The sequence below is a fragment of the Amblyraja radiata genome, chromosome 33 (genome assembly GCF_010909765.2).
Source record: "Amblyraja radiata isolate CabotCenter1 chromosome 33, sAmbRad1.1.pri, whole genome shotgun sequence".
Taxonomy (NCBI): domain Eukaryota; kingdom Metazoa; phylum Chordata; class Chondrichthyes; order Rajiformes; family Rajidae; genus Amblyraja; species Amblyraja radiata.
In genome coordinates this window covers 9,088,779-9,102,731 of record NC_045988.1, presented here as the reverse complement: position 1 = coordinate 9,102,731, position 13,953 = coordinate 9,088,779, and the positions used below count along the sequence as shown (strand labels likewise).

Here is a 13,953-nt window from a genome sequence, read left to right as displayed (position 1 = left end):
CCATGCCGACCAAGTTAGCATATTAGCCTGCATTTGGCCATGGCCCTCTAAATACTTCCTATCCACATCTGCTCTATCTATCTATCTATCTATCTATCTATCTATCTATCTATCTATCTATCTATCTATCTATCTATCTATCTATCTATCTATCTATCTATCTATCTATCTATCTATCTATCTCCCCTCTCCCTCTCCCACCCATCCCTCTCTCCACCACCCCCCTTCCCTCTCTACCACCACCCCCTTACCCCTACCCCTCTGTCCCTCTTTCACCACTCCCCCTACCCCTCCCTCCCCACTCTTCCACTTCTATCCCCTTACCCCACGCCTCTCCCCCCCACCCCTCTCTCTTCCGCTCCCTTCCCCTCTCTCCCCCACCCCTTCCCCTACCCCTCTGTCCCTCTTCCACCACTCCCGCTACCCCTCTACCCCTCCCTCCCTCCCCACTCTTCCACTTCTCTCCCACTCTCTCCTCCCCCTCTCCTCACCCCTCTCCCATCCCTCTCTCCCCCCACCCCCTTCCTCTCGTCCCCCCCCCACCCCCTTCCCCCGTATCCCTCTGTCCCTCTTCCATCACTCCCGCTACCCCTCTCCTCCTCCCTCCCCACTCTTCCACTTCTCTCCCCCTTCCCCTCCACTCTCCCTCCCCACTCTTCCCCCTCTCTCCCCCCACCCCTCTCCCCATCCCTCCCTCCTCCCCTCCCTCCCCATCCCCCCTCCCCCACATCTCTCTCCCCATCTCTCACCCCCTACCCCGCTCTCCTTTCCCTCCCAAATCTATCCCGTTTCCTCCTCCTCCTCTCCCCTCCCTCCCCTCTCTCTTCCGCTCCCCCCCGCAAACGCCGTTGGGGAAACAGACCCAACGGGTCTGCACTTGGTCTAGTGTCTTTTAAAAGTCAGAATATTATCTGCTTCTATAGTTTCTGTGGCTTCCTTTAGACATTAGATTTCAGAGATGCAGCGCGGAAACAGGCACCTTTGGCCCACCGAGTCCGCGCCGACCAGCGATCACCTCGTACACTACCACTATCCTGCACGCTAGGGACGATTTATAATTTTTGCTGAAGCCAATTAACCTCCAAACCTTTGGAGTGTGGGAGGAAACTAACGCACCCGGCGAAAACCCAAGCGGTCACGGGGAGAACGTGCAAACTCCGTACAGACAGCACCTGTAGTCAGGATTGAACCCAGGTCTCTGGCGCTGCAAGGTAGAAACTCTACCACTGTGCCACTGTGCTGCCCTCTGGCAGCGCATTCCAGATGAGGACTACCCACTGAGTGAAAAAGTTGATCCTGAGCTCCCTCTTAAATCTCTGCCCTTTCACCTTAAGCCTTTGACCTCTAGGTTTAGAATCCTCCACCCTGAGAAAAGGCCTTAGAGCGTTCACTTTACCCGTGCCCCTCAATGATCTTGTGCACCTCAATAAGGTCACCCCTCAACCTCCTATGCTCCCAAGTCCCAACCTGTCCAACCTCTCCCTCCAACCTGCAAGCCCAGGTAACCTCCTGGTAAATCTTTTCTGCAGCTTTTCCAATTTAGAGTGTGCTTATTAGTAGGAACTGCAGATGTTGGTTCATGCATTCTTGACTCTTGATTAGTACAGGTGTCTGAAGTTATGGGGAGAAGGCAGGAGAATGGGGTTAGGAGGAAGAGATAGATCAGCCATGATTGAATGGCGGAGTAGACTTGATGGGGCTAGTGGCCTACTTCTTCTCCTATCGCTTATAATAATAATAATAAATTTTATTTATGGGCGCCTTTCAAGAGTCTCAAGGACACCTTACAAAAATTGAGTATGTAGAGGAAAAACATGTAAGGGGAATGAAATAAATAGTAGAGACATGACTAGTACACAAAGTAAAGACAGAATTCAATACAAAACACAGTATGAGGCAATTAATGCACAGATGAAAAGGGACGGGGACGTGGGGCTAAGGATAGGCAGAGGTGAAGAGATGGGTCTTGAGGCGGGACTGGAAGATGGTGAGGGACACGGAATAGTGGATCAGTTGGGGGAGGGAGTTCCAGAGCCTGGGAGCTGCCCTGGAGAAGGCTCTGTCCCCAAAAATGCGGAGGTTGGACTTGTGGATGGAGAGGAGACCGGCTGATGTGGATCTGAGGGACCGTGAGGGTTGGTAGGGGGAGAGGAGGTCAGTGAGATATGGGGGGGCCAGATGGTGGAGGGCTTTGTAGGTGAGGACCAGGATTTTGTAGGTGATCCAGTGGGAGATGGGAAGCCAGTGAAGTTTTTTGAGGACTGGAGTGATGTGATGCCAGGATTTGGTGTGGGTGATGAGTCGGGCGGCTGCGTTCTGGACCAGCTGGAGTCGGTTGATGTAGGTGGAGCTGATGCCAAGGAGAAGTGAGTTGCAATAGTCCAGTCGGGAGGAGATGAAGGCATGGATGAGTCTTTCAGCAGCGGGCGGTGTGAGAGAGGGTCTGAGTTTGGCGATGTTGCGGAGATGAAAGAAGGAGGTTTTAATGACATAGCGGATGTGAGGCTCAATGTAGAGGGTGGAATCAAAGATCACGCCAAGGTTGCGGGCCTGGGGAGATGGGGAGACAGTGGTGCCGTCGATGGTGAGAGTGGGGTTATTGATTTTGCTGAGTGTGGCTTTGGAGCCTATGAGGAGGAATTCTGTCTTATCGCTGTTGAGTTTGAGGAAATTTTGTTGCATCCAGGTTTTTATAGCTGACAAACAGGAGTTGATATGGGAGAGGGGGGGGATTTGGTGCCAAGGTAAATCTGGGTGTCATCAGCGTAACAGTGGAAGTCCAGGTTGAAGTCCAGTTTATGACCTTATGACCTTATGCAGAAGATAGACACAAAGGGCTGGAGTAACTCAGCTGGACAGGCAGCATAGGTTAACATATGATGAGCGTTCAACGGCACTGGGCCTGTACTCGCTGGAGTTTAGAAGAATGAGGGGAAACCTCATTCAAACTTACAGAATAGTGAAAGGCTCGGATAGGGTGGATGTGGAGGATGTTTCCACTGGTGAAAGAGTCTAGGACTAGACATAGCCTCAGATTTAAAGGACGTTCTTTTAGGAAGGAGATGAGGAGGAATTTCTTCAGTCAGAGGGTGGTGAATCTGTGGAATTCTTTGCCACAGAAGGCTGTGGAGGCCAAGTCAGTGGATATTTATAAGGCAGAGATTGATAGATTCTTGATTAGTATGGGTGTCAGGGGTTATGGGGAGAAGGCAGGAGAATGAGGTTAGGAGGGAGAGGTGGATCAGCCATGATTGAATGGCGGAGCAGACTAGATGGGCTGAATGGCCTAATTCTGCTCCTATCTCACTTATGATCTTACGATTTATGATGAGCAGCTCTGGAGAGAAAGGATGGGTGAAGTTTCTGGTTGGAACACTTCTTCTGACTGGTCAGATGGGAACATCAGTTGAGTTACATGAAGCAGCTCTTTGAACCGTTCGCACTGTTGGGGGAGTTAAATTTTAGATGAGATATTAAAGTAAGATCTTGTTTCCAGCTGAGATGGTCTTTCTGGGTCCCATTGCACTGAGCAGGGCTGATCTATCCTTTGGTTCAAGGCCAACAGTTATCCCTCAGTTATCCCGCAGCTAAACGTCCTGAGGCATATGAAAGCATAAAAGTGTATTAATCTTCCAAGTCTGATCAGATATATTTGAGTTTCAAGTTCAAGTTACATTTATAGTCACATGTTTATTTGACTTAGCACTGAAATTTGACAAACAAGTCAATGCCGTGGTGAAAGCTAGCTTCTTTCAGCTTCGGACGATAGCTAAAATAAAACAATTCCTCCACTTTGATGACCTCGAAAAGATCATCCACACATTCATCTCCTCCCGCCTAGATTACTGCAACTCTCTTTACACTGGCATCAGCCAATCTTCCCTGTCCCGCCTGCAACAGGTCCAAAACGCCGTAGCGAGACTCCTGACGGGCACCCGAAAAAGGGACCACATCACCCCGACCCTGGCCTCTCTCCACTGGCTCCCTGTGCGGTTCCGTATACATTTCAAGACCCTCCTCTATGTCTACAAAGCCCTCAATGGGCTTGCCCCCTCCTACATTAAAAGTCTTCTCACCCACCACTCCACCTCCAGGTCCCTCAGATCGGCCAACTTGGGGCTGCTGAATATCCCGCGGTCTAGGCATAAGCTTAGGGGCGACCGTGCCTTTGCGGTTGCAGCTCCTAGACTGTGGAACAGCATCCCCCTTCCCATCAGAACTGCCCCCTCCATCGACTCCTTTAAGACTAAAATCTTATCTATACTCCCAAGCCTTTCCTGACGTCCACTGAGCGAGGGCTATATGTATATATGTATGTAGTTTGTTTGTTTATACTATTCTTATAACAAATGTAAAGCACTTTGGCCAACGAGAGTTGTTTTTTAAATGTGCTATATAAATAAATGTGACTTGCCTTGACTTGCACCAATTGGTCCAGTGAAATGTGAGTTACCACAAAGCCATACGAATAAATAAAAAGAACACAACACACGATAGAATTTAACATGAACATCCCCACACAGAGGAATCAGCGTTTTCCACTGTGAGGGAAGGCAATAAAGTTCAGACATCTTCCTCTTTATTCACCCGTGGTCGGGGCCTCCCGAGCCCTCCGCAGTCGCCGCTACGGGCGGCCCGATGTTCATGCCCTCTCGCCAGGATGATTGGAACTCCGACGCCGGAACGGAAGAACAATCTCACCGGCTTGCATTTCCGAATCGGCCGCTTCTTACCGGAAACTGCGGCTCACGAAGCCCACAGGCCGAGCTGGGTGGAGATTCAACACTGGCGGGCCTCGGCAGAGGGATCGCCAGGACACCGCGATGTTGATGTCAGTACCGCCTGGCGCTAGAAGCTCCGCAACCACAGCTCCACGAAGTTAGAGGGGCTGTCAAAGCCAGCATTTTTCACTAACAGAAAACCTACTGTAAACATTGAGCCTGCAAGAGTTGATTTGGAAAGTTAACATTCTTGTCATTTACAGGAACAAAGTGTTGGAATAACTCAATATCTCTGGAGAAAATGGATAGTTAGTTTAGTTTAGACCTACAGCGCGGAAACAAGCCCTATGGCCCACCGAGTCCACACCGACCAGCGATCCCTGGACATTATCACCTCCCTACACACACTAGGGACAATTTTACATTAAAAAAAATACTGTATATATCAAGCCAACAACTCCAGCGAGTACAGGCCCAGTTCCTTCAAAAGCTCATCATTCTAATGACAAGTGTACAAGCCAGTTCTGCTTTCCATTCCACTAAAACAAATTAGATTTGAGTTCCATGTTCCTTTCCCTTTCAGTGTTATGTGGAGAAAAATAACCGTAAATACTAAAATGCAATCATCAAAAATATGACATTGGTGCCGATATGTCACTTGGCTGTGAATATTGAGTTAATCTCCAAAATATCAGATCCTAACCATTGATCTCCACAGCAGCTCTACTCCTCTAGTTCCAGACACCAGCTCTATTATTCCATTTCGAAGCTCTTGAAACAGCTTGCTTTCTTATCCACCTTAATCATATTTATTCTGTAACAGACATGTTTTTCAAACTTCCAAAACCTCCTGGAGTGTTGTACACACATATGTCGACCTCTCCAAAGCATCCAGCATCATTTCCCTCCTCCTCTGCTTATCTGCATCATTGGTGGACAAATGTCTACCCTGCCGTGCCTGCAGGCCATAGATGATCTGCAAGGATGTAACCACTCTTTGACTGACTGTGCTTCAACATGTGATATTAGACTTCGTACAGGATTTTACATTCTGCCAGAGTATGAACATTTCCCCCCCCATCGTAGTTAGACACAAAACTCAGCGGGTCAGGTAGCATCTCTAGAGAAAAGGAACAGGTGACGTTTCCGGTCGAGACGGATTGGAACACCCCGCGGCTCGGAATTCCCGATTGGCCGCTTCCTACCAGAAACCGCGGCTTCACGATGCCAAGTCCACCGGCCCAGCAGTCGGGGCACCTCTTCCGGCGATCCTCGGCAAAGGTCGCAGGCAGCTCCACGATGGTAAAGTCCGTGCAACGCCCGCGGCTAGAAGCTCCACAGAACGAGCTCCATGATGTTAGAGCCCCTGATGTTAGAGGTCATAGCCTCAGAATTAAAGGACGTTCCTTTAAGAAGAAGGGGCGTTTCTTTAATCAGAGGGTGGTGAATCTGTGGAATTCTTTGATTGAATGGCGGAGCAGACTAGATGGGCCGAATGGCCTAATTCTGCTCCTATCTCACTTATGATCTTACGATTTATGACGAGCAGCTCTGGAGAGAAAGGATGGGTGAAGTTTCAGGTTGGAACACTTCTTCTGACTGGTCAGATGGGAATATCAGTTGAGTTACATGAAGCAGCTCTTTGAACCGCTCGCACTGTTGGGGGAGTTAAATTTTAGATGAGATATTAAAGTAAGATCTTGTTTCCAGCTGAGATGGTCTTTCTGGGTCCCATTGCACTGAGCAGGGCTGATCTATCCTTTGGTTCAAGGCCAACAGTTATCCCTCAATTAATACCATTAAAAACAGTTTAATCTTACTATTATATTGCAGTGTGAGAACTTTCTGCACATAAACTGCCTCTCCAAAGTACGCAGCAGATGTTTGAGGATGGCGCCAAGACTCGAGGGGCTGAACTATAGGGAGAAGTTGGGCGGCCTGGGATTTTATTCCTTGGAGGGCAGGAGGCTGAGAGGTGATCATATAGAGCTCTATAAAATCACGAAGGGATTGAAGGGAATCTATACGTGCATTAAAGGAAAGATAGTAACAGGAGGGAGAATGGGGCCGCCCAGAAACCAAAGCGGTAATATCAGTGTGGAGCCACAGGAGATGGGAAAGTTCCTCAATGAGTATTTCTCCTCTGTTTTTATTGTGAAGAAAGATATGAAGACTGGGGATAGGCACAACATGTTGGAGTAACTCAGTGGGACAGGCAGCATCTCTGGGAAGAAGGAATGGGTGACGTTCAGGTCGAGACCCTTCTTCAGACTGAAGACTGGGGAACTTGGTATAGTTAATGGGGATTTTTTTAGTACAATCTGTATTTTGGTCGAGGAGCAGCTAAACGTCCTGAGGCATATGAAAGCATAAAAGAGTATTAACCTTCCAAGTCTGATCAGATATATTTGAGTTTCAAGTTCAAGTTACATTTATTGTCACATGTTTATTTGACTCAGCACTGAAATTTGACAAACAAGTCAATGCCGTGGTAAAAGCTAGCTTCTTTCAGCTTCGGACGATAGCTAAAATAAAACAATTCCTCCACTTTGATGACCTCGAAAAGATCATCCACACATTCATCTCCTCCCGCCTAGATTACTGCAACTCTCTTTACACTGGCATCAGCCAATCTTCCCTGTCCCGCCTGCAACAGGTCCAAAACGCCGTAGCGAGACTCCTGACGGGCACCCGAAAAAGGGACCACATCACCCCGACCCTGGCCTCTCTCCACTGGCTCCCTGTGCGGTTCCGTATACATTTCAAGACCCTCCTCTATGTCTACAAATCCCTCAATGGGCTTGCCCCCTCCTACATTAAAAGTCTCTCACCCACCACTCCACCTCCAGGTCCCTCAGATCGGCCGATTTGGGGCTGCTGAATATCCCGCGGTCCAGGCATAAGCTTAGAGGCACCGGTTGCAGCCCCTAGACTGTGGAACAGCATCCCCCTTCCCATCAGAACTGCCCCCTCCATCGACTCCTTTAAGACTAAAATCTTATCTATACTCCCAAGCCTTTCCTGACGTCCACTGAGCGAGGGCTATATGTATATATGTATGTAGTTTGTTTGTTTATACTATTCTTATAACAAATGTAAAGCACTTTGGCCAACGAGAGTTGTTTTTTAAATGTGCTATATAAATAAATGTGACGACTTGACTTGCACCAATTGGTCCAGTGAAATGTGAGTTACCACACAGCCATACGAATAAATAAAAAGAACACAACACACGATAGAATCCCCACATAGCGGAATCAGCGTTTTCCACTGTGAGGGAAGGCAATAAAGTTCAGACATCTTCCTCTTTATTCACCCGTGTTCGGGGCCTCCCGAGCCCTCCGCAGTCGCCGCTATGGGCGGCCCGATGTTCAGGCCCTCTCGCCAGGATGATTGGAACTCCGACGCCGGAACGGAAGAACAATCTCACCGGCTTGCATTTCCGAATCGGCCGCTTCTTACCGGCTCACGAAGCCCACAGGCCGAGCTGGGTGGAGATTCAACACTGGCGGGCCTCGGCAGAGGGATCGCCAGGACACCACGATGTTGATGTCAGTACCGCCTGCGGCTAGAAGCTCCGCAACCACAGCTCCACAAAGTTAGAGGGGCTGTCAAAGCCAGCATTTTTCACTAACAGAAAACCTACTGTAAACATTGAGCCTGCAAGAATTGGTTTGGAAAGTTAACATTCTTGTCATTTACAGGAACAAAGTGTTGGAATAACTCAATATCTCTGGAGAAAATGGATAGTTAGTTTAGTTTAGACCTACAGCGCGGAAACAAGCCCTATGGCCCACCGAGTCCACACCGACCAGCGATCCCTGGACATTATCACCTCCCTACACACACTAGGGACAATTTTACATTAAAAAAAATACTGTATATATCAAGCCAACAACTCCAGCGAGTACAGGCCCAGTTCCTTCAAATGCTCATCATTCTAATGACAAGTGTACAAGCCAGTTCTGCTTACCATTCCGCTAAAACAAATTAGATTTGAGTTCCATGTTCCTTTCCCTTTCAGTGTTATGTGGAGAAAAATAACCGTAAATACTAAAATGCAATCATCAAAAATATGACATTGGTGCCGATGTGTCACTTGGCTGTGAATATTGAGTTAATCTCCAAAATATCAGATCCTAACCATTGATCTCCACAGCAGCTCTGCTCCTCTAGTTCCAGACACCAGCTCTATTATTACATTTCGAAGCTCTTGAAACAGCTTGCTTTCTTATCCACCTTAATCATATTTATTCTGTAACAAACATGTTTTTCAAACTTCCAAAACCTCCTGGAGTGTTGTACACACATATGTCGACCTCTCCAAAGCATCCAGCATCATTTCCCTCCTCCTCTGCTTATCTGCATCATTGGTGGACAAATGTCTACCCTGCCGTGCCTGCAGGCCATAGATGATCTGCAAGGATGTAACCACTCTTTGACTGACTGTGCTTCAACATGTGATATTAGACTTCGTACAGGATTTTACATTCTGCCAGAGTATGAACGTTTCCCCCCCATCGTAGTTAGACACAAAACTCAGCGGGTCAGGTAGCATTTCTAGAGAAAAGGAACAGGTGACGTTTCCGGTCGAGACGGATTGGAACACCCCGCGGCTCGGAATTCCCGATTGGCCGCTTCCTACCAGAAACCGCGGCTTCACGATGCCAAGTCCACCGGCCCAGCAGTCGGGGCACCTCTTCCGGCGATCCTCGGCAAAGGTCGCAGGCAGCTCCACGATGGTAAAGTCCGTGCAACGCCCGCGGCTAAAAGCTCCACAGAACGAGCTCCATGATGTTAGAGCCCCTGATGTTAGAGGTCATAGCCTCAGAATTAAAGGACGTTCCTTTAAGAAGAAGGGGCGTTTCTTTAATCAGAGGGTGGTGAATCTGTGGAATTCTTTGCCACAGAAGGCTGTGGAGGCCAAGTCAATTGATATTTTTAAGGCAGATAAATAGATACTTGATTAGTATGGTCTGAAGAAGGGTCTCAGCAGGAAATGTCACCCACTCCTTCTCTCCAGAGATGCTGCCGGTCCCATCTGAGTTACTCCAGCTTTTCTGTCTATCTTCGGTGTTAGGGGTTATGGGGAGATGGCAGGAGAATGGGGTTAGGAGGGAGAGATAGATCAGCCATGATTGAATGGCGGAGTGGACCTGTTGGGCCAAATGGCCTAATTCTGTTCCTATCATGGATGACCTTATGAACTTCCAGCAGCCGGCCCTCCGCTTCCGTGCTTGGAGAAGAGGTCACCGTGTCCCGATTCCCGGGCCGATCACGCAAGGCGGTTTCCGTGGGTGGGGGAGGGGAGTTTGCGGACGGTTCACAGCCACCAACCCTCCCCTTTACCTTCCACCGTCAGCGTTTGGGAAGTTGATCTTGACCTCGTGTGTTCGCCTCTCTCATCTCGTTACGCTGAGCAGATGATGATGGATATCCACTATCTACGGTGCACTGCTTACACTAATGACAAACGATTATAGCTTTAAATGACTCCGATTAAGGGACCAAACGTGTTTGTTATTTATCTGTAGACACAAAGCTAGGCAGGAGAGATAGCTGTGAAGCAGTTAGTTCAGAAAGCTACCAGAATCTTATTGTTTTTTGTGAGTGAAATTGTGAACAGAAATAGGGAGGTAATGCTTGAATAACATGGAGACTTTGTCCCTATATAAGCACTTGGTGATTATTTTTTTTTGACCATTTAATAATGTTGCATTACTTGGATTTCAAGCAGGAATATTTCAGCCGTAACTGAAGGGATCAGAAGACAGACACAAAAAGCTGGAGTAAAAAAGGAATAGGCGATGTTTCGGGTCACAACCCTTCTTCAGATCTGAAAAGTCACCTATTTCTTTTCTCCAGAGATGCTGCCTTGCCTGTTGAGTTAATCTAGCATTTTGTGTCTATCCGGTATTAACCAACATCTGCAGTTCCTTCGGAAGGGATCAGGGCAGGAGTGCACTTCAATTCTGCAGCGGCATTACAGGACGGTGGCGCAGCGGTAGAATTGCTGTCTTACAGCGAATGCAGCGCCGGAGACCCGGGTTCGATCCTGACTACGGGTGTTGTCTGTATGGAATTTGTAACTTCTCCCCGTGACCTGCGTGGGCTTTTTCCGAGATCTTCAGTTTCCCACCACACTCTAAAGACGTACAGGTATGTAGGTTAATTGGCTTGGTAAATGTAAAAATTGTCCCTAGTGTGTGTAGAACCGTGTTAATGTGCGGGGATCGCTGGTCAGCGCGGAACCGGCGTGCTGAAAGGGCCTGTTTCCACGCTGGATCTCTAAACTAAACCGTGAATACTTGCTGACCGCAGAATGAAATATAGATTTGTATGGAGACCGCATAGACTGACAATGGTCTTCAGCCTTGGAGACACATTGATTCAAGTCCAAGTTCAAATTTAATGTTATATGCATGTGTATGGTGATGTGCAGGTGAAATGAAAAAGCTTGCGTTCAATTGTATATGATCACAACATCTCAGACAAACACACAAAAACAAATTACACATAAAACCCTAAACGAAGAAGACTGCAAAAAAAGAAAGACTTTAGTGCAAATATATTATTAGAAAACAAAAATCAATCCATAGAGATGGTTCGTTGTGTTCTGTGGATGAGTTAGGGTTTGCTTGGAAAGTGACTGTTCCTGGTGTGGTGTGGGACTTAAGGCCCTTGTCCCACTTTCCTGAGTTGCTCACGAATTCTCCCGAGTTTTCCCCTTGATTCAAACTCGGAGAATGCCCGTAGGAGTCCGTAGATATTTCGTTTACGAAATATCTACGGATTCCTACGGGCATTCTCCGAGTTTGAATGCCAGCCGTAGGTATATGCCAGCCGTAGGTATTTGGGGCATCAGGTAAGTCGGGACGTTTTTTCAGCATGTTGAAAAATGTCCACGAGTAATAAAAATAGCCCCGAGTACCTACAGCTGGCATCTCCGAGTTTGAATCCAGGGGAAAACTCGGGAGAATTTGTGAGTAACTTAGGAAAGTGGGACAGGGGCTTTAGGCTTCTGTACCTTCTGCCCGATGGTAGCAGTGACAATGTCACGGCCCAGATGTTGGGCATCCTTGATGATAGATGCTGCCTTCTTGAAGTGCTTTTGATGGTGGGGATGGCGGTTGTGTCCGTGATGGACCTGGCTGAGTCCACCACTCTTTGCAGCCTGTGTAGGAAGGAACTGCAGATGCTGGTTTATACTGATGATTGACACAAAATGCTGGAGTAACTCAGTGGGTCAGGCAGCATCTCTGGAGAGAAGGAACGGGTGACGTTTCGTGTCGAGAACATTCTTCGGGCTCCCCGCAGCCTCTTACGTTCCTGTCTGTTGGAATTGCCGTACTAGGCCGTGATGCAACCAGCCAGTCAAGCCTGAAGTGCCAGTTTTGTGGAAGTAACTGAGATCAGACTGAAGTACAAGTTTGTGTTTCTGGTGAAAACACATGACTTAGTTGAGGAGAGGTTGCTGTGATTTCCTCTGTAGGTTCTCTCCGCTCCGCCCTCTAAAGAGACAGTTTTCTGAATAAATGGATGCCGTTAGTCATGACATGAGGCCTGGGATCCAACTTGGCTGACACAGAGATGTCAGTGGAGACTCTGTAATTTACCATAGATCCCCTCCTCACAACAGTGACAGCACTTTGAAATTATTTCAGTGGTTCTGAAGTGCTTTGAAAAAGTTGAAAAGTACATGAAAGGCACCAAAAATATCCAAGTTGACTTATCTTTCAGATAATTTATTAGCATATGGCATTATAATTTAATAATACATTAGTTATAATTAATATATGTATTTTTGCATGTATTAATATGTGGTATGTATTATTACTATATAGATGCATTGATATGCTTATAATTCAATGATACATTAATACTTAATAATCCTTAAATGTTTCATATTGTTATTAATGATAGCATAATTACTATTCAAAGGCAATAAGTTGTTGCATCTTATTTCCCTTTTGAAATTCCAGCATATTAATGGCATATTAATATCAAGCAGTGGTCACATGCAGAGAACCAGTTAATGGAAACAGCATACATCAGTGGAGAAATGCTGGCTTCTTAATATACTTGTAATTGTTTTCGGGTACTTACCAGTGTGGCGTAATTACAGTCGGGTAATCAGCCTGGACTGTAAGGATCATTAATCCTCTACTCAGTCTCAAGGTTGCAAAATGCATTTGGAAATGCATCAAGCTTCTGCTGCAGTTGCTGCATTATCCTCTCCGTCTTCCTGTCATTAACGGGGTTCCCCGGGGTTCCATCTTCTATCCCACCCCATATGCAGGCTGCATATCGATCACCTCCTCCAAGTCATCTGTCAAGTCTTTCCCACTCTATAATGGGTAAAGTCACTGTGGAGTTATCATTGTCTCTTCACTGTGGAACGAACGCCTGAGTCACTTCTCCATCTACCTCTCCTCCATGTCCTTCACTGGGGCTGGGAAATCTCATTTCTGCCGATTCTTCAATGGCGGTGCCCGTACATACTCAACCTCTTCCTCTAGCTCAGGCCCTCAAGTCCTGGGAACATCCTGGTAACATCCTTTCCAGCTTGACAACATCTTTCCCATAACATGGTGCCCAGGACTGAACGCAATACTCTAAATGCGTTCTCACCAGCGTCTTATACATCTGTATATTGTTTGCTATTTATGTGCTGGCTCGAAGGGCCGAACCTATTTTCTATGTTTACATAGTCCTTTGAAAGTGGCACCACAGATAGAAATGTGAGGTGTTGCATTTTAAAAAGCCTAACATGGGCAGGACGTACGCTATGAATTGTAGGGCTCTGGGGTGTGTTGTGGAACATAGGGACCAAGGAGTGCAGGCACATAGTTTGTGGAAGGTTGCACCACAGGTGGATAGGATGGTCACAAAGGCATTTGACACATTGGCCATCATCAGTCAGAGTACTGAGCAAAGCAGTCGGGAGGTCATGTTGCAGTTGCACAAGCCATTGACGAGGCCGCATTTAGAGTATTGCGTTCAGTTCTGGGCACCATGTTGTAGGAAAGATGTTGTCAATCTGGAAAGGATTAAGAGAAGATTTACGAGGATGTTGCCAGGACTCGAGGGCCTGGACTATAGGGAGAGGTTGAGCAGGCTAGGACTTTCTTGGAGGGGAGGAGGATGAGGGGTGATCTTATCGAGGTATACAAAATCATGAGAGGAATAGATTGGGTTGAGGCAAGATTGAGTCTCTTGTCCAGAGTAGGGA

The 13,953-nt window shown here is 47.3% G+C and overlaps 1 long non-coding RNA gene across 1 annotated transcript; it reads right to left on the bottom strand.

Moving 5' to 3' along the window:
• Positions 1–1,304: 1,304 nt before the first annotated feature.
• LOC116991307 lies at positions 1,305–13,370 on the bottom strand. Its single transcript, XR_004416745.1, has 3 exons — positions 13,276–13,370; positions 9,157–9,163; positions 1,305–1,316 (listed from the first exon to the last, which is right to left on the bottom strand). It is a non-coding gene; the product is annotated as an uncharacterized LOC116991307 (long non-coding RNA).
• Between the last annotated feature and the right edge of the window lie 583 nt (positions 13,371–13,953).